Below are 24684 nucleotides of genomic sequence, written 5' to 3'. Positions count from 1 at the left end.
AGGGGTTTTCGGCTCGGAAAATCAAAGAAAATCCGTAGAGCCTCGAAACTCAACAAATTTTGGCGTGCGTGTCCTGCATGGTCACTGTGGCAGGTGGAAAAAAATGAGCCAGTTTGGCGGATGCGGCGGAGAGACGTACGACCAAGGGTCCCCTCCGCCCATACCGAAACCATCGCCTTCCACACCAAGTGCCTGAGTGGTTTCACGAAATGCACCCAACTTTTGGCAGCGCGTGTGGGGCCCCGCCCGGGTACCGCACACCAAAGATGAACGAAATCGGACAATGAACGCACGTTGCGTCATGTCCGGGCAGTATTTTAGGGGTTTTCGGCCCAGAAAATCATAGAAAAATAAAAACAAATTTTTTTCAAGAAATCTTAAAACAATAATTACACGTAAAATAAATGATCACACACTAACACAAGGGGGAATACAAAAATCATGAATTTGACAAAAAGGAAAAAAGGTTCACTGGAGACATACACTTATTAAAATTTGATTAGAAAAATATATAAATAAGTCAACGAGCCGTTGCCCACACTGGTGTTGGACTAAATCAGGACCGACGGTTATATCACGTCGCGTGTATTGGTTGCAAACTAATCGCCGCGGGCCTGACCCCAGGAATATCTCCACAAGTCGTCGCTATCCGAGAGAATATTCTCAACAATCGCGGACATCGGTGCCCAATCACGTCGTGCGTGCACTTTTGCCTCGTACGTGCCGAAGACGCGCCCGATCTAATCCGTGTCGGCCACGGCCGCCCACACTGTCGTTCCCCGCCCGACAGCTTCGCCCGCCGTCAACGCCCGTCATCACCCACACTAGTCGACGTCAGCGCCCGCCGTCAGCGCTCGCCGTCAGCCGCAGTGGTCACCGTCGCCCACACTAGTCGCCGTTGGGTAGGTATTTCTTTTAATATTTTCATCATAATATAACATCTAGTTGCATGCAACGTCACATAGATATTATTATATGCAGTATGGACATCGATGTTGTGATTGCATGTTGCATAGAAAAGTGGGTTAGTCTTGTTAATAAGTTAACACCAAGTCAGCGATTTACATTTTACGAAACGGAGATGGAGGGCATGTTACGAATACCTTCGGTGAAGATGCGTCATAATTTGCTTGCGCTTATGATTCAAGGTTTCAATCCTAGTAGTAAAAAATTCATGGTCCAAGAGGCAGCCAGATAAAAAGGTTGATTTCACTGAGGCCCGATGATGTGTTCGCTATATTTGGTTTCAAGAATGAAGGAGTGGGTGTTTCTAGATTTTTGAGTATGGACCAAGGCAAAGCAATAAAATTCCAGCCAATTTTGTTAACAAGAAGAATGGTAAAATATTGATTGATGTTCTTATTGAGAAGATTGTGAGAAATAAAAACGCGGACGATGAATTTGTTCGGATGGCGTTTGTCGTCCTGTTAGGGACTATAATTGCACCAGTGTCTGATGAGTACATTCTAAAGAATTATTATGCACTAGTGCAAGATGTCAGGTTGATAAAAAAGTTCAACTGGAATGCATTCACTTTGCGGTTTTGTTTGTCAGAGACTGATATGGTCTTGCAGCCCGACCGTGTCAGGGAATGGCCACGTCGCAACCTAGCACTTCTGCAAGTATGATTTATTTATTAAATTAAATATTTTGTATTATCTAATAATAGTGTAACACATGCTAAATGGTTGTTTTTTTTGTTTTGCAGTATCTATATTGGGAGAAGGTGGAGCCAAGCACCGGTCCGCAATATGATCCGTTAGCGTTGTTGAGCCCCTTGATGAGGAACTGGAAAGAAGAGGCAGCGGAGAAAAGAGACAAGTACGCCTTTGAATATAGTCGTGGTGTTGGGATGGTAATATGTTCAATTTTTTTCATTTAAAGTCTGCAATTAATTATTAATTAAATATGAATGTATGATTCTTTATGTTGTAGATCGATGACACCATTACTGAAGAGTACTGATTAAACAAAATTAGGGTGGAACAGGCTGAAAAAAACAAGAAATCCAGTACGAGAAAGTCTAACATTGCAGGAAGGAGAACAGGTGTGAGTACATCTGAGGCTTCCGCTACCCAGAACCCTATTATGGATCGGATTTTGACTGAGCTGAAGCACATTCGTAAGGACATGCTTCGTATGCCGGAGCTATGCACACACGTACAAGTTTTGTTATTTCGTCGTTCACTTTGTTTTTTGATGTGTCACATAAGTAACTACAACTAATTTGTAATCACAGAGGGTCATAGAGAAATTGAACAAAAGCGCCATCTTCTACAAAGCCGGTGATATTGAGAAAGAAGAAGAGAATGAGTATGGTGATAATAGTGAAACTAGAAACTATGGTGGAGAACCTCGTAAAGAATGGGTATATCATCCTGATGTGGACAATTTCAAAACACCAGCAAAAAAGAATGTGCAAGAGGATGATGAAGATGATCTTAATGATTCTGAAGAGAAGAGACCTTATTATTGCACACCTGAATATTGGGATAGTTTCAAGGGTGATAAAGAAGATCCTATCGAAGTTCCTGAGGTATGTAATGAGAAATCCATTACATCTTTAGGAACAGATGAAATCGCATCACGTGGATCCGTAGGTTCTATTAGAGAAGATGAGGTACCGGAGGAGGTTGTAGGGAAACGGAAGTGCAAGGTATCAAACCTTATGAAGTCTCCTTATGTGCAAGCTATACCGACTAAGCGTGCAAAACGTTCTGCAAAAGCAAGTGAGTTTTATCATATTGTTTTCGAGCTGAACTTACTACTTATCATTGATTTATTAACATATTACCATTATGTGTTGCAGAACTATTCGAGAAAGAAGTCTTTCAAGATGAATACGATGTGATTAAAGCTAGTGTTAAGTTTGTCCGTGCTTATGAGCAGTCAACAAAACATAGAAAGAAGGAAATATTCAATGATGGCATGCACGAAGGTCTCAGTACAGAGAGGGCTTGTAAGATTTTTGACCATCAATGGCTAACCGGTGATGTAAGTTATTGTTGTGTTTTATATTAGCGTTCAATGCAAATTGGAATTGTTATACATCATTTAAATTATTTTCAAGTTATCAACGCTTATTCGTCGTATCTGTTGGGAGTTGTTGGTGACGATCGTCATATAATGCCGACCTGGCTGGTCAATTGGTTACTTGAATTTAGACTGGACACCGAGCCAGGAAAAAATGAGAACGAAGTTGTGGCGAAGAAGAATGGACCCGTGAATAGATGCACCGATGAGTATTTTTAAAAAGATAAGGTAAGTTTGACTGGCTTAATGTATGCATATATGGGATATAAATAATAAGACAGTATATGTTGATTACATCATATTTTCGTTGTGATACAGACTTATATTCCTATTAATAAGGGAAATACCCACTAGGTTTCGGTCGTCATGCATCGCCCGAAGGAAGAGTTCTAGGTTCTTGATTCTTTGATGGGACCCGAACTTGACAGAGAAATTAAAGACAAAGTTGAGGAGCTGGTACATCATAAATTTACATGAGCATATTGAAACTATCATTTAGTAACTGAACTATGTTAAATCCTTTCCATGCTATCATTTATATGAACAGAGGAAACAACTTGGATATGACATACGTGATGCGAATGCGAGCGGTGCTGTGAATTATCCGGATGTGTCTACCTGGCCTATCAAAACATATAAGATGTCACAACAAGAAGACGGGTGAGTATATACTTTCATATTATTTTAATATCTTACCTGAAATGCGAACGTATGAACCGTTGTTTGTATGGACCAACAATTCATGTGGAATATTTGTTCTTCGATGCTTTCAATATTGGAACGGTGACAAATGGACAAGCCATTTTTCGCAAGTCTGGTTTTATTTCAAATGCTTATATTTATTTAAATTTATTATGTAATACTATTTGGATTGTACTAATATGAAGTTGTAACAGGAGTCAATTAATAAATCGAGGGACTTAATGATTGCGCAACTTATTTTTTCGGAGAGAAATACGCTCAACGATGTGGAGGACAAAGTACGTGGCTTGCAAAGAAGAAATAAATGCGGCAAAATTTATGTACTAGAAATTTTTCTAGGCTCAAATGATGGTTTCATTTATTTCGACTCTGATATCTTGTGATGAAGAAGGCACTACTATTTTGAATATTTAAGTCGAGAATGACATTTGGATTATTATTTTGTCTTCATGCCGTCATCTTTAAATTTGAATTTATTCATATTCATACTTCTGTCGTTGTCAACTTGTTTGAATATAATAGTCCATGTTTTCCTACAGTTGTAAATGTTTAAAAAAAATGCACGTCCGGCGAATATTTTTGTATGGGTGTGTTCAATATGCACTGTAGTGCCATCGTTGTTTACTGTTGTTGTTCTATACTATCGTCGTCGCTTATTATTGTTGGAAATATGCCCTAGAGGCAATAATAAAAGTGTTATTATTATATTTCCTTGTTCATGATAATTGTCTTTTATTCATGCTATAACTGTATTATCCAGAAATCGTAATACACGTGTGAATACATAGACCATAACATGTCCCTAGTGAGCCTCTAGTTGACTAGCTCGTTGGTCAACAGATAGTCATGGTTTCCTGACTATGGACATTAGATGTCATTGACAACGGGATCACATCATTAGGAGAATGATGTGATGGACAAGACCCAATCCTAAGCATAGCACAAGATCGTGTAGTTCGTTTTGCTAGAGCTTTTTCAATGTCAAGTATCTCTTCCTTAGACCATGAGATCGTGTAACTCCCGGATACCGTAAGAGTGCTTTGGATGTACCAAACGTCACAACGTAACTGGGTGACTATAAAGGTGCACTACAGGTATCTCCGAAAGTGTCTGTTGGGTTGACACGGATCGAGACTGGGATTTGTCACTCCGTATGACGGAGAGGTATCTCTGGGCCCACTCGGTAATGCATCATCATAATGAGCTCAAAGTGACCAAGTGTTTGGTCACGGGATCATGCATTACGGTACGAGTAAAGTGACTTGCCGGTAATGAGACTGAACGAGGTATTGGGATACCGACGATCGGGTCTCGGGCATGTAACGTACCGATTGACAAAGGGAATTGTATACGGGGTTGTTCGAATCCTCGACATCGTGGTTCATCCGATGAGATCATCGAGGAGCATGTGGGAGCCAACATGGGTATCCAGATCCCGCTGTTGGTTATTGCCCGAGAGCCGTCTCGGTCATGTCTACGTGTCTCCCGAACCCGTAGGGTCTACACACTTAAGGTTCGGTGACGCTAGGGTTGTATGAATATGAGTATGCAGTATACCGAAGGTTGTTCTAAGTCCGGGATGAGATCCCGGACGTCACGAGGAGTTCCGGAATGGTCCGGAGGTGAAGAATTATATATAGGAAGTGATATTTCGGCCATCGTGAAAGTTTCGGGGTCACCCGGTATTGTACCGGGACCACCGAAAGGGTCCCGGGGGTCCACCGGGTGGGGCCACCCATCCTGGAGGGCCCCAAGGGCTGAAGTGGGAAGGGGAACCAGCCCATAGTGGGCTGGTGCGCCCCCCTTGGCCCACCCCCTGCGCCTAGGGTTGAAACCCTAGGGTGGGGGGAGCGCCCCACTTGCCTTGGGGGGTACTCCACCCCCCTTGGCCGCCGCCCCCTTGGGAGATTGGATCTCCCAGGGCTGGCGCCCCCCCTGGGGGCCTATATAAAGGGAGGGGGGAAGGGGCAGCCGCACCCTGAAGTTCTGGCGCCTCCCTCCCCCTGCTACACCTTTTCCTCCTCCGTCACGTGCTTGGCGAAGCCCTGCCGGAGTGCTGCTGTTCCACCACCACCACGCTGTTGTGCTGCTGCTGGAGCCATCATCATCAACCTCTCCTTCCCCCTTGCTGGATCAAGAAGGAGGAGACGTCATCCGCCCCGTACGTGTGTTGAACGCGGAGGTGCCGTCCGTTCGGCGCTAGGATCTCCGGTGATAGGATCACGACAAGAACGACTACTTCAACCCCGTTCTTTTGAACGCTTCCGCTCGCGATCTACAAAGTGGTTGGTAGATGCATCTCCCACGACTCGTTGCTTAGATGAACTCATAGATGGATCTTGGTGAAACCGTAGGAAATTTTTTAATTTTCTGCAACGTTCCCCAACAGTGGCATCATGAGCTAGGTCTATGCGTAGTTCTCTATTGCACGAGTAGAACACAATTTTGTTGTGGGCGTAGATCTTGTAAACTTGCTTGCCGCTACTAGTATTATCTTGCTTCAGCGGTATTGTGGGATGAATCGGCCCGGACCAACCTTACACGTACGCTTACGTGAGACCGGTTCCACCGACTGACATGCACTAGTTGCATAAGGTGGCTGGCGGGTGTCTGTGTCTCCCACTTTAGTTGGAGTGGATTCGATGAAAAGGGTCCTTATGAAGGGTATATAGAAGTTGACAAAATCACGTTGTGGTTATTCGTAGGTAAGAAAACGTCCTTGCTAGAACCCAATTGCAGCCACGTAAAAGATGCAACAACAATTAGAGGTCGTCTAACTTGTTTTTTTGCAGCGATTGTCATGTGATGTGATATGGCCAGAAGTTGTGATGAATGATGAATGATATATTGTGATGTATGAGATCATGTTCTTGTAATAGGAATCACGACTTGCATGTCGATGAGTATGACAACCGGCAGGAGCCATAGGAGTTGTCTTTATTTTTTGTATGACCTGCGTGTCATTGAAGAACGCCATGTAAATTACTTTACTTTATTGCTAAACGCGTTAGCCATAGAAGTAGAAGTAATCATTGGCGTGACAACTTCATGAAGACACAATGAGGGAGATCATGATGATGGAGATCGTGATGTCATGCCGGTGACGAAGATGATCATGGAGCCCCGAAGATGGAGATCGAAGGAGCTATATGATATTGGTCATATCATGCCACTACTATATAATTGCATGTGATGTTTATTATGTTGTATGCATCTTGTTTACTTAGAACGGCGGTAGTAAATAAGATGATCCCTTATAATAATTTCAAGAAAGTGTTCCCCCTAACTGTGCACCGTTGCTAAAGTTCGTCGTTTCGAAGCACCACGTGATGATCGGGTGTGATAGATCCTTACGTTCACATACAACGGGTGTAAGACAGATTTACACATGCAGAACACTTAGGGTTAACTTGACGAGCCTAGCATGTACAGACATGGCCTCGGAACACAGAGACCGAAAGGTCGAACATGAGTCATATAGAAGATACGATCAACATGGAGATGTTCACCGATGATGACTAGTCCGTCTCACGTGATGATCGGACACGGCCTAGTCGACTCGGATCGTGTAACACTTAGATAACTAGAGGGATGTCAAATCTGAGTGGGAGTTCATTCAATAATTTGATTAGATGAACTTAATTATCATGAACTTAGTCTAAAACCTTTGCAAATATGTCTTGTAGATCAACTGGCCAACGCTCATGTCAACATGAACTTCAATGCGTTCCTAGAGAAAACCAAGCTGAAATATGATGGCAGCAACTATACGGACTGGGTCCGGAACATGAGGATCATCCTCATAGCTGCCAGGAAACAATATGTCCTAGAAGGACCGCTAGGTGATGCACCCGTCCCAGAGAACCAAGACATTATGAATGCTTGGCAGTCTCGCGCTGATGATTACTCCCTCGTTCAGTGCGGCATGCTTTATAGCTTAGAACCGGGGCTCCAAAAGTGTTTTGAGCAACACGGAGCATATGAGATGTTCGAGGAGCTGAAACTAGTTTTCCAAGCTCATGCCCGGGTCGAGAGATATGAAGTCTCCGACAAGTTCTATAGTTGTAAGATGGAGGAAAATAGTTCTGTCAGTGAGCATATACTCAAAATGTCTGGGTTGCACAACCGCTTGTCCCAGCTGGACATTAACCTCCCGGATGAGGCGGTCATTGACAGAATCCTTCAGTCGCTCCCACCAAGCTACAAGAGCTTTGTGATGAACTACAATATGCAGGGGATGGTGAAGACCATTCCTGAAGTATTTTCAATGCTGAAGTCAGCAGAGGTTGAAATCAAGAAAGAACATCAAGTGTTGATGGTCAATAAGACCACTAAGTTCAAGAAGGGCAAGGGTAATAAGAACTTCAAGAAGGACGGCAAAGATGTTGCCGCGCCCGGTAAGCCAGTTGCCGGGAAGAAGTCAAAGAATGGACCCAAGCCTGAAACTGAGTGCTTTTATTGCAAGGGGAAGGGTCACTGGAAGCGGAACTGCCCCAAATACTTAGCGGATAAGAAGGCCGGCAACACTAAAGGTATATTTGATATACATGTAATTGATGTGTACCTTACCAGTACTCGTAGTAACTCCTGGGTATTTGATACCGGTGCCGTTGCTCACATTTGTAACTCATAGCAGGAGCTGCGGAATAAGCGGAGACTGGCGAAGGACGAGGTGACAATGCGCATCAGGAATGGTTCCAAGGTCGATGTGATTGCCGTCGGCACGGTACCTCTACATTTACCTACGGGATTAGTTTTAAACCTCAATAATTGTTATTTAGTGCCAAGTTTGAGCATGAACATTGTATCTGGATCTCGTTTAATACGAGATGGCTACTCATTTAAATCCGAGAATAATGGTTGTTCTATTTATATGAGAGATATGTTTTATGGTCATGCCCCGATGGTCAATGGTTTATTCTTAATGAATCTCGAACGTAATGTTACACATATTCATAGTGTGAATACCAAAAGATGTAAAGTTGATAACGATAGTCCCACATACTTGTGGCACTACCGCCTTGGTCACATTGGTGTCAAGCGCATGAAGAAGCTCCATGCTGATGGACTTTTAGAGTCTCTCGATTATGAATCATTTGACACATGCAAACCATGCCTCATGGGCAAAATGACCAAGACCCCGTTCTCCGGAACAATGGAGCGAGCAACCAACTTGTTGGAAATCATACATACCGATGTGTGCGGTCCAATGAGCATTGAGGCTCGCGGAGGATATCGTTATGTTCTCACTCTCATTGATGACTTGAGTAGATATGGGTATGTCTACTTGATGAAACACAAGTCTGAGACCTTTGAAAAGTTCAAGGAATTTCAGAATGAAGTAGAGAATCAACGTGACCGAAAGATAAAATTCTTACAATCGGATCGTGGAGGAGAATATTTAAGTCACGAATTTGGTACCACTAGTAGAAAAAGGGTCAAACGTGAAGCACATTAGTGCCGGTTTGTATTAGAGCCGGCACAAATGTATACATTAGTGCCGGTTCCAACGGCTAGCCGGGCCGCTCCCATTAGTACCGGTTCGTGGCTAACCTTTAGCACCGGTTCGTGCCACGAACCGGTACTAATGAGGGTGGTGGCAGGATGTTGCCAGTCTGGGCCCCACCCGGCACCTTTAGTACCGGTTCGTGCCACGAACCGGTACTATAGGTCCTCCTGCATATAAACCCTTTGTCCAGCTCGCTCTGTTCTTCCCCCTTTCCCCTCTCCTCTCCTCTCTGTTCTTCCTCTTCTCCCCTCGAGCTCATCACACATTTTGCACAAAATTTGTCAAGATTTGAAGGCCCCCATCCATTCAAGTGATCACAAAGGTTAGCAACTTTGTCCTTTCATCTCTCATTGCTAGATTAGCTCTTGCAATGCTTTATATAGTTATTAATTTGTGAGTGTAGTAATTTGGGAGGAAATATATATATGTGCTAGTATTTGATTTATATGCAATTTGAGGTCAAAATAACACTTAGTTTGCATATGTAGGTGTGGTTTACTTAGTGCCTTCTAAATCTCCGTCATAACCACCGTCAATCGCCCGCATCGTCCCGTCGCCTGCACCACCTTGTGGTGAGCCTCTTGTTCATGAAATTTTATATAAAAAATTAATGTTTGTGTGATTTGGATATATAGTTACTCGTATAATAATTATCTTACCCGTACGTTCTTTGTTATACATAGTGCCATGGTTTTGATATCCGTCCCCGTCGGCCCTCGTCCTTGTTATGATTCGGATGTGGTATATTCTCTTTTAAAACTATTTGTTGCATTTCGTGTTTATGACAAATTATGCCCATCAAGTTGACATAGATATTTTTATCTAGGAGGTATGTGAACCGGAAATTCCAACCGACCCTATTGTCGAGAGGTTAAATTTAGTTGAAAGAGAAAACGAGTACTTGAAAGAAAAATTGAAAAGAATTGAGGGGGAGAAGATGGAATTGGAGTTGCATGTTGCCGATGTCGTCGATGATCACAAGATCAAGAAGGATAAAATGCGCTTGAAGATTAGAAAGATTAGAAAATATGCCATCGATAGTGAGGCTTGGTATCATTATGCTGTTGGATCAATTGTTACCTTTGTTGCGATCTTGATCGCATTTGTTGTTGCATTTAAATGCTTTAGCTAGAGAGTTATTTGTTTGTTGCATTTAAGTGTTGTATGAACTTTATGTATGAACTTGTATTAATTTGGTCTATTCGGTGTTGTGTAATGAAGATGAGCCGGCAATGGATGTACGATGACCGATGCTCTCCCCAGTTCGTTGAGGGCGTGCATACTTTTCTGCTTGCGGCTGAGGCAAACAAGCGGGCGGATGGTTTTATGCCTTGTCCATGTGCTGGCTGTAAGAATGGTCGCAATTACTCTACGTCAAGAACCATTCATGTCCACCTGTTTGAGTCCGGTTTCATGCCCCACTATAATGTTTGGACCAAGCACGGTGAAAGAGGGGTTATGATGGAAGACAATGAAGAAGAAGAGGACGACGACAGCTATCCTGGCCAAGGGTTCCCTGAATACGATGATACAACAATGGGGGAAGAAGCTGAGCCGGTAATGCGGGAAGAAGCTGAGCCGGCAATGCGGGAAGAAGCTGAAGAAGAGGCATCAGATGAGCCCGTTGATGATCTAGGTCGGGCCATTGCCGATGCAAAGAGAAACTGCGCAAGTGATTTGGAGAAGAAGAAGTTGCAGCGCATGTTAGAGGATCACAAAAAATTGTTGTACCCGAATTGCGTAGGTGACAAGAAAAAGCTGGGCACCACACTGGAATTGCTGCAATGGAAGGTAGAGAATGGTGTATCTGACAAGGAATTTGGAAAGTTGCTGGTAACGATAAAGGATATGCTTCCAAAGGACAACGAATTGCCCGAGAGTACGTACGAAGCAAAGAAGGCTGTCTGCCCTCTAGGGTTAGAGGTGCAGAAGATACATGTATGCCCTAATGATTGCATCCTCTACCGCGGTGAGTACGAGGATTTGAACGCTTGCCCGGTATGTGGTGCATTGCGCTATAAGATCAGCCGCGATGAGCATGGTGATGTCGAGGGCGAGCGCCCCAGGAAGAAGATTCCTGCCAAGGTGATGTGGTATTCTCCTATAATACCACGGTTGAAACGTTTGTTCCAAAACAAAGAGCATGCAAAGGCGATGCGATGGCACATAGAAGACCGTAAGAAAGACGGAAAGTTGAGAGTACTCGCTGACGGGTCGCAGTGGAGAAAAATCGAAAGAAAGTACGGGAAGGAGTTTGCAGATGATGCAAGGAGCGTATGGTTTGGTCTAAGCGCAGATGGCATTAATCCTTTTGGGGAGCAGAGCAGCAACCATAGCACCTGGCCTGTGACTCTATGTTTGTATAACCTTCCTCCTTGGTTGTGCATGAAGCGGAAGTTCATTATGATGCCAGTGCTCATCCAAGGCCCTAAACAACCCGGCAACGACATTGATGTGTACCTAAGGCCATTAGTTGAAGAACTCTTACAACTGTGGAATGGAACAGGTGTACGTGCATGGGATGAGCACAAACAGGAAGAATTTGACCTAAAGGCATTGTTGTTCGTGACCATCAATGATTGGCCTTCTCTAAGTAACCTTTCAGGACAGACAAACAAGGGATACCACAGATGCACGCACTGTTTGGATGATACCGACAGTATATATTTGAATAGTTGTTAGAAGAATGTGTACCTGGGACATCGTCGATTTCTTCCGAGCAGGCATCCCGTAAGAAAGAAAGGCAAGCATTTCAAAGGTGAGGCGGATCACCGGACGAATCCTCGCCACCGTACTGGTGCTGATGTACATGATATGGTCAAGGATTTGAAGGTGATATTTGGAAAGGGTCCTGGCGGACAACCTGTTCCAAAGGACGCTGACGGACGCGCACCCATGTGGAAGAAGAAATCTATATTTTGGGACCTGCCATATTGGAAAGACCTAGAGGTCCGCTCCGCAATCGATGTGATGCACGTGACGAAGAATCTTTGCGTGACCCTGCTTGGCTTCTTGGGCGTGTATGGGAAGACAAAAGATACACCTGAGGCACGGGAGGACCAGCAACGTATGCACGGAGAAGACGGCATATATCAGGGTCATGCAAGCTACGCTCTTACCAAAGAAGAGAAGGAAATCTTCTTTGAATGCCTGCTCAGTATTAAGGTACCGTCTGGCTTCTCATCGGATATAAAGGGAATAATAAACATGGCAGAGAAAAAGTTCCAGAACCTAAAGTCTCATGACTGCCACGTGATTATGACGCAACTGCTTCCGGTTGCATTGAGGGGGCTTCTATCGGAAAATGTTCGATTAGCCATTGTGAATCTATGTGCATTTCTCAATGCAATCTCTCAGAAGGTAATCGATCCAGAAATCATACCAAGGTTACAGAATGATTTGGTGCAATGTCTTGTTAGTTTCGAGTTGGTGTTCCCACCATCCTTCTTCAACATCATGACACACGTCCTAGTTCACCTGTGCGAAGAGATTAACGTTTTGGGTCCTGTATTTCTACACAATATGTTCCCCTTTGAGAGGTTCATGGGAGTCTTAAAGAAATATGTTCATAACCGTGCTAGGCCAGAAGGAAGCATCTCCAAGGGACATCAAAATGAGGAGGTCATTGAGTTTTGTATTGACTTTATTCCTGACCTTAAGCCGATTGGTGTTCCTGAATTGCGGCATAAGGGCAGACTGGATGGAAAAGGCACGCTAGGAGGGGAACAAATAATATGTATGGACGGACATTCTCTCGCTGAAGCACACTACACAGTTCTACAGAATTCCGCCTTGGTGGCTCCGTATATGGATGAACACAAGAATTTGCTACGCTCCAAACACCCGGAGCAGTCTGATAACTGGATTACACGTGAACAAACCAGGAGTTTCGCCAGCTGATTGCAAACATGTACCATGCATGACACCTCTATTGAAGATGACCTGTACTTGCTGTCCCAGTTACCATCTTCGAATATAATGACTTTCAAAGGGTACGAGATAAATGGTAATACATTTTACACGATCGCCCAAGATAAGAAGAGTACCAACCAAAACAGTGGTTTCCGCTTTGATGCAGAAACCAAGACAGGAAAGTAAATATATTATGGTTATATACAGGACATATGGGAACTTGACTATCGACGTGGTTTAAAGGTCCTTTTGTTTCGGTGCAAATGGGTCAATATGACACGAGGCGGGGTAACGGAAGACCCACAGTACGAAATGACAATAGTGGATCTCAACAATCTTGCGTATGCAGACGAACCATTCGTCCTAGCCAATGATGTGGCACAGGTTTTCTATGTGAAGGACATGTCTACCAAGCCAAGAAAAAGAAAAGATAAGGAAGCGAATGCATCGTACGATGAGCCAAAGCGGCACATAGTTCTTTCTGGGAAGAGAAACATCATGGGAGTGGATGACAAGACAGACAAGTCAGAAGATTATGAAAAGTTTGATGAAATTGCTCCATTCATAGTGAATATTGACCCGAGTATCCCGTTAAATGATGAAGATTTTCCATGGTTACGGCGCAAAGGGACACACATGAAGAAAAAGTTTCACATCCAAAGATCTGGGATGTGATCGACTTCACTAGCTATCATCACTTTCTTCTGTGTTTCGCACCGAGAGGGGAATCTCTATAATAGTTAGGGTAGTTATGTGTTTTGGCATTTGAAACGCGAAGAAATTTTATGTGCAAACAAATTCTTTCATGCCTTTACTGATTTTTAAAGTTAAGTTATTCACAAACTAGTGATTCACACTAATTTCAAATAATTCAAAATTTAAACTATTCAAATTTGAAAACTACGGGCACTAACAGAAAGTTTGTAATTTTTTGTACCTAAAACAAAAATGTTCACAAAGAAACTCTAAATACACAAAAAAAAACAACACAAAAATAAATAAAGCAAAAAAATAATAAAAAAGCCCTAACAGAAAGTTTGTAATTTTTTGTACCTAAGACAAAAATGTTCACAAAGAAACTCTAAATACACAAAAATAAATAAAGCAAAAAATAAAATAAAAGAAAGCCCGCCTACTAGGCCAGAGCGGCCTGCATACGACTAGAAACCCAACCTGACGTTGGGCAGGATGCAGGCCCGCAAAGACCAAGTGGGCCCACAGGGCTGCAAAGAACATGTAGGCCCAGTAAGCCTGCTTTGTAGAGGAGCTCGAGAGAGCGACCGCACGGGGGTTTATAAACCAGTGCGGTCGCCCCTCGGCTAGCGAGGTGGGACTAAACTTGTCGCACCGCACCTGCGCTAGCGCACCCCCTTTAGTACCAGTTCGTGGCACAAACCGATACTAAAGGGGGGGCCTTTAGTACCGGTTTGTGCCACCACCCGGTACTAAAGGGGGTCGCTTCCCGCCGCTTGGCCTGGCCAAAACAGGCCTTTAGTACCGGTTGGTGGATCCAACCGGTACTAAAGGTGCCTTCTATATATACAACGGCTACGAAAATTTTAGTTTCCCTCTCTGTTCGTTCCTCTGTTTCCGTCTCCGTCGCCGTCGCCGCCGCCCTCGATCGTCTCCGTCGCCGCTCGTCACCGTCGCCGCCCCCGTCCCCGTCGCCGCCCTTGTCTCCGTCGCCGCCCCGGGCCCGTCCCCGCCGCGCCGTCCCCGTCCCCGTCGCGCCGTCCCTGCCGTCGCCGCCCCGGCCGTCGCCTCGCCGTCGCCTCGCCCGTTGTGAGCCCTCCCCGAGCCCGTACACACACACACAAGCATGTTTAATTTGTTTAGATAATTAGTCTTTAATTAGTTTAGATTATTTAGATTATTATTTTGTATGTTTAATTAGTTTAGATTATTAGTGTTTAATTAGTACACACACACATGTATTTTGTATGGATATAATTAATGTTTAATCAGTTAGAAATTAGTGTTATATAGAAATGTTAGAAATTAGTGTTATATAGAAATGTTAGAAATGTTAGAAATTTTAGTGTTATTTAGATTATTTAGATTAGCATAATTAGTGTTATATAGAAATGTTAGAAATTTTAGTTATCAAAATCCAATCATTAAAAAATGTTACTTTTTGCGGGCATATAGCTAGTATTTGTTCTCGACGATGCCCGGCCCGCATCCTCGCCGTCGACCCGTCCGCGACGACGTCCAGCCGACCCATGTCCGGGACTGGGCTCCGCCGGGCTGGCACTGGGAGGTGCTGCCTGGAGGGGCGCGCCGCTTGATGGGGAACACGGCCCCGGGTCCTGTCGTCGACCCTGATCTCGTTTGGTGGCGTTCGCGTGGGCCAGTTTCGGTGCGGAGGGACCCGGCCCCGCCGGAGGTGGTACGTCGCTGTGTCAGGGAGGAGGACGAGCACGTCCATCGCTACATGGTTGCGTTAGAGAGCGGCAGGTTCTCCAATACCTGGCAGTATCTTCGGGGATCTCACTTCAGCTATGATCCTGTGAGGGTTCCTTCTCTTTGGGTGTCCACCGCCCGCGCCGCAGGAACCGCGAGTATGAAATGAGAAAAGGTGGACGCTATGGCATTGGGTTCATTGACCCAAACACCGTTAATGAATACACATGGAAATTAGATGAACGTCATCGAAAGGCCGTAGAGGACAGCATGCTAGAGTTCTTGAAGCGCCTCAAATACAATAAAGATATACTACTTCCTTACAACTTCCAGTGAGTCACACTGTCTTGTACTACAAATTCTCTGTTTTTGCCTACTAGCTAGCTACATGTTTTTGCTTACATATGCCCGCTTAATTAAGACATGCAAACGTGTGTGCATGCAGATATCACTGGGTCTTGTGTATCATTAAAGTTGACGCCGGAACAGTTGAAATACTGGACTCACTACTCAAAAAAAAAACTGACTATAACATCTTGTTTGGGATAGTCAACAGGTAATTTCAATCATTATTAACTATATATCTCGGCCTATTTAGTTCGTCATTTCATGATATGAACTATTTAATAACCCCTTTATTCATTTTTTTCGGCGGGCAGGGCTTGGGCAAGGTTCATCAGGGTCACGGACGGCGAATGGAAAGAAAAGCTTAAATGGGGAAGACCCAAGGTAAGTAATTAAGTAGTACTAGCTAGCTAGCTAGCTTCCATCTCTTTAATTATCATGCTTGATTAATTATTATCTGATCAAATTCCATTCTCGTAAAGGCCCTGAAGCAGGCGCAGGGGACTGATCTGTGTGCATTCTGCGTTTGCGAGAACATTCGCATGATGGCATCCGAAAGGAGCAGATCTCAAAGACAGGAATGGGTACGCTTGTCAAAACACTATTCACAATTTTTACACCATTATCGATATCTAGTCACACAACTAATACACATGCATATTGATCTCCTTCTTAACAGTTCAGAGAGGTGCGGGCGAAGCTCCTAGAAACGCAGCGCGTAGAAGCACTTCAAGAGGAAATAGCGGGATTTTAGCTCGACCAGGTCATAAATCCGAAGGGAGATACCCGCTACCGCCCCCATGAAAACCACTTACAATTGTCATCGTGCTCCGAAGGCACCAATTAGGCTATAATGCCATTCGCTCCGAAGGCAATGCATATGTAGGAGAAATTGTATATAGTTATACATGTGTGTATGTGTGAATTAATTAATATGATGGTTTGTGAGACATTGATGATATATATATGCATGATTGGTTCTACTAGAAATTCTATATATATATATATATATATATATATATATATATATATATATATATATATATATATATATATATATGCATAACATGTACAATGTGTAGTATCGTAAAATACCAGCAAACGAAAAAGAATTAAAATGGAAACACAAAATTAAATGAAAAAGAAATCATAAAACTAAAAACCCCCAAACCTTATAGTACTGGTTGGTCTTACCAACCGGTACTAAAGGGCTCCAGGCCCCCGGAGCTGGCTCGTGCCCCGTGGTTGCCCTTTAGCACCGGTTCATGCTGAACCGGTACTAAAGGGGGGGGGGCCTTTAGTGACCACACTTTAGTGTCGGTTATGGAACCGGCACTAAAAGGCCTTATGAACCGGTGCTATTGCCCGGTTCTGCACTAGTGTACACACTGAAGAAAATGTGGAATCGTTTCACAACTCACGCCGCCTGGAACACCTCAGCGTAACGGCGTGTCCAAACGTCGTAATCGCACTCTATTAGATATGGTGCGATCTATGATGTCTCTTACCGATTTACCGCTATCATTTTGGGGATACGCTCTAGAGACAGCTACATTCACTTTAAATAGGGAACCGTCTAAATCCGTTGAGACGACACCGTATGAATTATGGTTTGGGAAGAAACCTAAGCTGTCATTTCTAAAAGTTTGGGGATGCGATGCTTATGTCAAGAAACTTCAACCTGAAAAGCTCGAACCCAAGTCGGAAAAATGCGTCTTCATAGGATACCCTAAAGAAACCATTGGGTATACCTTCTACTTAAGATCCGAGGGCAAGATCTTTGTTGCCAAGAACGGATCCTTTCTGGAAAAAGAGTTTCTCTCGAAAGAAGTAAGTGGGAGGAAAGTAGAACTCGATGAAGTACTACCTCTTGAACGGGATAGTAGTGCAGCTCAGGAAAATGTTCATGTGATGCCTACACCAACTGAAGAGGAAAATAATGATGATGATCAAGGTACTTCGGATCAAGTTGCTACTGAACTTCGTAGGTCCACAAGGACACGTTCCGCACCAGAGTGGTACGGCAACCCTGTCCTGGAAATCATGTTGTTGGACAACGGTGAACCTTCAAACTATGAAGAAGCAATGGCAGGCCCAGATTCCAACAAATGGCTAGAAGCCATGAAATCCGAGATAGAATCCATGTATGAAAACAAAGTATGGACTTTGACTGACTTGCCCGATGATCGGCGAGCGATAGAAAACAAATGGATCTTTAAGAAGAAGACGGATGCGGATGGTAATATTACCGTCTATAAAGCTCGACTTGTCGCTAAGAGTTATCGACAAGTTCAAGGGATTGACTATGACGAGACATTCTCTCCCGTAGCAAAGCTAAAGTCTGTCCGAATCATGTTAGCAATTGCCGCATACTATGATTATGAGATATGGCAGATGGACGTCAAAACGGCATTCCTTAACGGACATCTTAAGGAAGAGCTGTATATGATGCAGCCGGAAGGTTTTGTCGATCCTAAGAACACAAACAAAGTATGCAAGCTCCAGCGATCCATTTATGGGCTGGTGCAAGCATCTCAGAGTTGGAACATTCGCTTTGATGAGATGATCAAAGCGTTTGGGTTTATGCAGACTTATGGAGAAGCCTGCGTTTACAAGAAAGTGAGTGGGAGCTCTGTAGCATTTCTCATACTATATGTAGAAGACATACTTTTGATGGGAAATGATATAGAACTTTTGGACAACATTAAGGCCTACTTGAATAAGTGTTTTTCAATGAAGGACCTTGGAGAAGCTACTTATATATTAGGCATCAAGATCTATAGAGATAGATCGAGACGCCTCATAGGTCTTTCACAAAGCACATACCTTGATAAGATTTTGAAGAAGTTCAAAATGGATCAGTCCAAGAAGGGGTTCTTGCCTGTATTGCAAGGTGTGAGATTGAGCTCGGCTCAATGCCCGACCACGGCAAAATATAAAGAAGAGATGAGTGTCATCCCCTATGCTTCAGCCATAGGATCTATTATGTATGCCATGCTGTGTACCAGACCTGATGTAAACCTTGACGTAAGTTTGGTAGGAAGGTACCAAAGTAATCCAGGCAAGGAACACTGGACAGCGGTCAAGAATATCCTGAAGTACCTGAAAAGGACAAAGGACATGTTTCTCGTTTATGGAGGTGACGAAGAGCTCGTCGTAAAGGGTTACGTCGACGCTAGCTTCGACACAGATCTGGATGACTCTAAGTCACAAACCGGATACGTGTATATGTTGAATGGTGGAGCAGTAAGCTGGTGCAGCTGCAAGCAGAGCATCGTGGCGGGATCTACATGTGAAGCGGAGTACATGGCAGCCTCGGAGGCAGCGCATGAAGCAATTTGGGTGAAGGAGTTCATCACCGACCTAGGAGTCATACCCAATGCGTCGGGGCCGATCAAGCTCTTCTGTGACAACACTGGAGCTATTGCCCTTGCCAAGGAGCCCAGGTTTCACAAGAAGACCAGGCACATCAAGCGTCGTTTCAACTCCATCCGTGAAAATGTTCAAGATGGAGACATAGATATTTGCAAAGTACATACGGATCTGAATGTCGCAGATCCGTTGATCTAAACCTCTCTCGCGAGCAAAACATGATCAACACCAGAACTCTATGGGTGTTCGATTATTGACTCTAGTGCAAGTGGGAGACTGTTGGAAATATGCCCTAGAGGCAATAATAAAAGGGTTATTATTATATTTCCTTGTTCATGATAATTGTCTTTTATTCATGCTATAACTGTATTATCCGGAAATCATAATACACGTGTGAATACATAGACCATAACATGTCCCTAGTGAGCCTCTAGTTGACTAGCTCGTTGGTCAACAGATAGTCATGGTTTCCTGACTATGGACATTAGATGTCATTGACAACGGGATCACATCATTAGGAGAATGATGTGATGGACAAGACCCAATCCTAAGCATAGCACAAGATCGTGTAGTTCATTCTGCTAGAGCTTTTTCAATGTCAAGTATCTCTTCCTTAGACCATGAGATCGTGTAACTCCCGAATACCGTAAGAGTGCTTTGGGTGTACCAAACGTCACAACGTAACTGTGTGACTATAAAGGTGCGCTACAGGTATCTCCCAAAGTGTATGTTGGGTTGACACGGATCGAGACTGGGATTTGTCACTCCGTATGACGGAGAGGTATCTCTGGGCCCACTCGGTAATGCATCATCATAATGAGCTCAAAGTGACCAAGTGTTTGGTCACGGGATCATGCATTACGGTATGAGTAAAGTGACTTGCCGGTAACGAGACTGAACGAGGTATTGGGATACCGACGATCGAGTCTCGGGCATGTAACGTACCGATTGACAAAGGGAATTGTATACGGGGTTGTCCGAATCCTCGACATCGTGGTTCATCCGATGAGATCATCGAGGAGCATGTGGGAGCCAACATGGGTATCCAGATCCCGCTGTTGGTTATTGCCCGAGAGCCGTCTCGGTCATGTCTACGTGTCTCCCAAACCCGTAGGGTCTACACACTTAAGGTTCGGTGATGCTAGGGTTGTATGAATATGAGTATGCAGTATACCTAAGGTTGTTCTGAGTCCCGGATGAGATCTCGGACGTCACGAGGAGTTCCGGAATGGTCCGGAGGTGAAGAATTATATATAGGAAGTGATATTTCGGCCATCGGGAAAGTTTCGGGGTCACCCGGTATTGTACCGGGACCACCGAAAGGGTCCCGGGGGTCCACTGGGTGGGGCCACCCATCCCGGAGGGCCCCAAGGGCTGAAGTGGGGAGGGGAACCAGCCCATAGTGGGCTGGTGCGCCCCCCTTGGCCCACCCCCTGCGCCTAGGGTTGAAACCCTAGGGTGGGGGGGGGGGCGCCCCACTTGCCTTGGGGGGTACTCCATCCCCCTTGGCCGCCGCCCCCTTGGGAGATTGGATCTCCCAGGGCCGGCGCCCCCCCCCTGGGGGCCTATAAAAAGGGAGGGGGGAAAGGGGCAGCCGCACCCTGAAGTTCTGGCGCCTCCCTCCCCCTGCTACACCTTTTCCTCCTCCGTCACGTGCTTGGCGAAGCCCTGCCAGAGTGCTGCTGTTCCACCACCACCACGCCGTTGTGCTGCTGCTGGAGCCATCATCATCAACCTCTCCTTCCCCCTTGCTGGATCAAGAAGGAGGAGACGTCATCCGCCCCGTACGTGTGTTGAACACGGAGGCGCCGTCCGTTCGGCGCTAGGATCTCCAGTGATAGGATCACGACGAGAACGACTACTTCAACCCCGTTCTTTTGAACGCTTCCACTCGCGATCTACAAAGTGGTAGGTAGATGCATCTCCCATGACTCGTTGCTTAGATGAACTCATAGATGGATCTTGGTGAAACCGTAGGAAAAATTTTAATTTTCTGCAACGTTCCCCAACAATTATGCCGTCGTTTTATTTCTTAAAAAAAGTCTGACAGTGCGCCGGCCGGTCTGACATTACACAGACCGCACCAACGGCACTGTCCCATAGGGCAGCGTCGAGCGACGGCAGCAAAGCGAATAAACCAGAGGGGTACGACTGCATGTGTGCCGACGAGTATATAAGCCGGTTGACGCGCCATCCGTCAGGCGAGGTGGGACTAAACATTCCATCGCCGCCGCCGTGTCGGCAGCGACGCGCGTGACCACGTGGGCCGGCCCAATAAGGCTTTCCAGCCTGACAGACGACGGCCCAAGTACCCCGCAGGGCGACGGCAACCTGAGCGCATATGTTTAGTCCCACCTCGCCCGACGGAGGGCGCGACGACCAGCTTAAATACCCGTCACCACACATGTCGTCATACCCCTCTGGTTTACTCGCTAAGCTGCCGCCGTCCGATGCTACCCTGTGGGACAATGCCGTCTGTGCCGTCTCTATAATGTCAAACCGGCCGGCGCACTGTCGGGCTTTTTTTAATTTTAAAAAAATTTAAAACAAGACATAATAAGCGACGGCGATAGTGTGCAACAGCAGCAGTAAACAATGACGACACTACAGTGCTGTAACACCCCAAGACCGATGCTTCAGAAGACTTCCAGCTATTCCGAGTTTTGCCATGTGTTTCTTTTGTGCTTGCTCTTTTATTTTTTGCATTGCATCATGTCATCATGCCATCATGCCATTTAATTTTTAAAACTCAACTAAATAAATTGTATGGATCTTCGATCCATTTAAATCGAGGGAAGGGTGACTTCTCTTTATAACATACCCTCCCGATATTTAGGGAGCTATAATAAAATATTCCATTGTTTTGGAATCACCTTAACACACTTGCAAAATATCCCAATGCCTTTATTATCTTAATTCTTGGTCTCCAACTCTGCCCATAAATTATTTCATCATTTTCCGGAGCTCCACCAAAAATCCGAACATTTTTGGACCTTCCCAAACCTCACTTCCTATTCAAATCATTTGAATTTAAATCAAATGAGTTTGAATTTAATCTTTCAATCGTGGCCTTTCTATTTTTCTTGGAACAAGCGCATTTTTGCGAGTCCGGGAAAATTATCCCCATGCGCAAATCTTTCCACTAACCTCTCTTTCTTTTCTTTCTTTTCTCTGTTCTATTTTATTTTTCATTAGAGAAGAGAGAGGTAAGCCCAGCCAGGCCTCTGGCCATTTCCTCTCCACCTGGGCCGACCCAACCGGCCTCTCAGGCCCATCTGCAGCCCAGCCGGCGCCCCACCGACCGAACCCTAGCCCCGCTAGCCCGACTCCCTCCTCTCGATCCTCTCCTCCTCGTTTTCCTTCCGCCGCCAGCGCCCGACCTCGTCGCCCTCTCTCCCGATCGATCCACTCCCTCCTCTCGATCTCACCCTCTCCCTCTCGTCCTCCCACGCACGAGAGGAGCGCCTCGCCCGATCCCCTTCACAGCCATTCGGCCCGCGCCTCCTCGTCACCCGCGTCGCCTCCGCACCTCCAGCCGGCCACCGGAGCCCGCTTGCTGCCGCCGGGCTTGGCCTCGCCGCGCTGCCCCAGGACGTCGATCTCCTGCCGTCTCCGGCGCCGCAGCACCGGAGCTGCTCCTTCCCCGCGACCCCGAGCCCCAAGCGCCGCCTCGTCTCCTCTGCTACGCCCGCACCTCGCCTGCGACTTCACCGCGCCGCGACCTCCATCGCGCCTCCGTGCTTCGTCCGGCCGCCGCGCCGCCATGCTCCAGCGCGCCTCGAGCCTCCTCCTGTGCGCCTCCACCTTGGATCGAGGCCTCGACCTCGCCCGCCTCTGCCCCGAGCGAAGTTTCTCCCGCAGCCAGCCGTACCTCCCCATCGGCGATGAGCAGTAGCTCCAGCAGGACTTCCCTGCGTTGCCCGGAGGTTCCTCGCTGCCTCTGCCTTCATGCACCTGCAAAGCTTGTTGCTGTTCGACCCGAAGTCCGCCAAGTACCTCGACGAACACCTTTGTTACCGCCTCACAAGACGTTCCCTGGTTACGCCAAGACCCGGACCAACAAGTACCACGACGTCCGTCGATCGCCAAGTTCCTCTTCGACCCGTGTACCACTACCGTCGCCGAAGACCTGTGTAACGGAACCGTCAAGTTCATCTACGAAACGAGTACCACTACTTCCCACGACGACCGTTGCGAGAACGTCTACTTCCATCTACACCGCATCAATCTCGAACCGCCCCGAAACGCACGCTTCAAAGGTATAACCGCCGAGAACGACCGCCGTGGAACGAATGCATGTGTGTTGTATGAGATGCCCGTGTTTGCACCGTGTCCGGAATTGTCGCGTGCATGTTTCACCTCGTTGCCATGCCACCATCTTGTGGGAACCCGGTATCCGGGATCACCCCACCTTCTATCGCATGTCACACTCTCGTCACTTTTTCTTTTGCACCGGTATCTTCATGAGCTATCGGAACCGGAATGTTGCCGTGGCATCATTTTCGAATTCGTTGCCGTGGCATCCGTTTCATTCCGCCATGGTGACAAATGCTTCATAACATGCTCTTGTCAACATTTTCATAAAAAAATTGCATACTTGTATATGTCATCCGCATCATGATAACAACAATTAAAATGTTTAATATTGTGTTGGCATTAAACTGCTAAATGACATGGGGATTCTCCGGAATTGTTGTTTGTTGCTTCCGGCCTCATTTAACCTTGACTAGATATGTAGTTTAATTATGCTTCACCCTTTGCCATGTTTAACAACACTTAATATTGTTGAGTACTTAACCGAGAGAGAACTAAATAATTGATGTGGTGTTCCGTCAATATGCAACTCGTGCATATTGAGCTCCACTTAAATTGTAGTGTTGTTTGCTTCATTTTTCCAGGCCATGCCTCATTAAACCGGACATGCATCATACTTGATTGTGCATCATGCCTTGACTATGCTTGTGTGTTTACCATGGTTGTTTGCTTCTTTCCGGTTTGCTTCTCTTGTTAGCTTCGGTTTCGTTCCGGAGTTGTGAGGATTAGTTCGACTACGTTCGTTTGTCTTCTTCATGGACTCGTTCTTCTTCCTTGCGGGATTTCAGGCAAGATGATCATACCCTCGAAATCACTACTATCTTTGCTATGCTAGTTTGCTCGCTCTTTTGCTATGCCAATGCTACGATGCCTACCATTTGCTTGTCAGCCTCCCAAATTGCCATGTCAAACCTCTAACCCACCTTGTCCTAGCAAACCGTTGTTTGGCTATGTTACCGCTTTGCTCAGCCCCTCTTATAGCGTTGTTAGTTGCAGGTGAAGATTGAAGTTTGTTCCTTGTTGGAACATGGAGATGTTGTTCCTTGTTGGAACATGTTTACTTGTTGGGATATCACAATATATCTTATTTAATT

This window comes from Triticum aestivum, chromosome 3B (genome assembly GCF_018294505.1).
Source record: "Triticum aestivum cultivar Chinese Spring chromosome 3B, IWGSC CS RefSeq v2.1, whole genome shotgun sequence".
Classification (NCBI taxonomy): Eukaryota; Viridiplantae; Streptophyta; class Magnoliopsida; order Poales; family Poaceae; genus Triticum; species Triticum aestivum.
Note: the sequence above shows the minus strand (reverse complement) of the source record.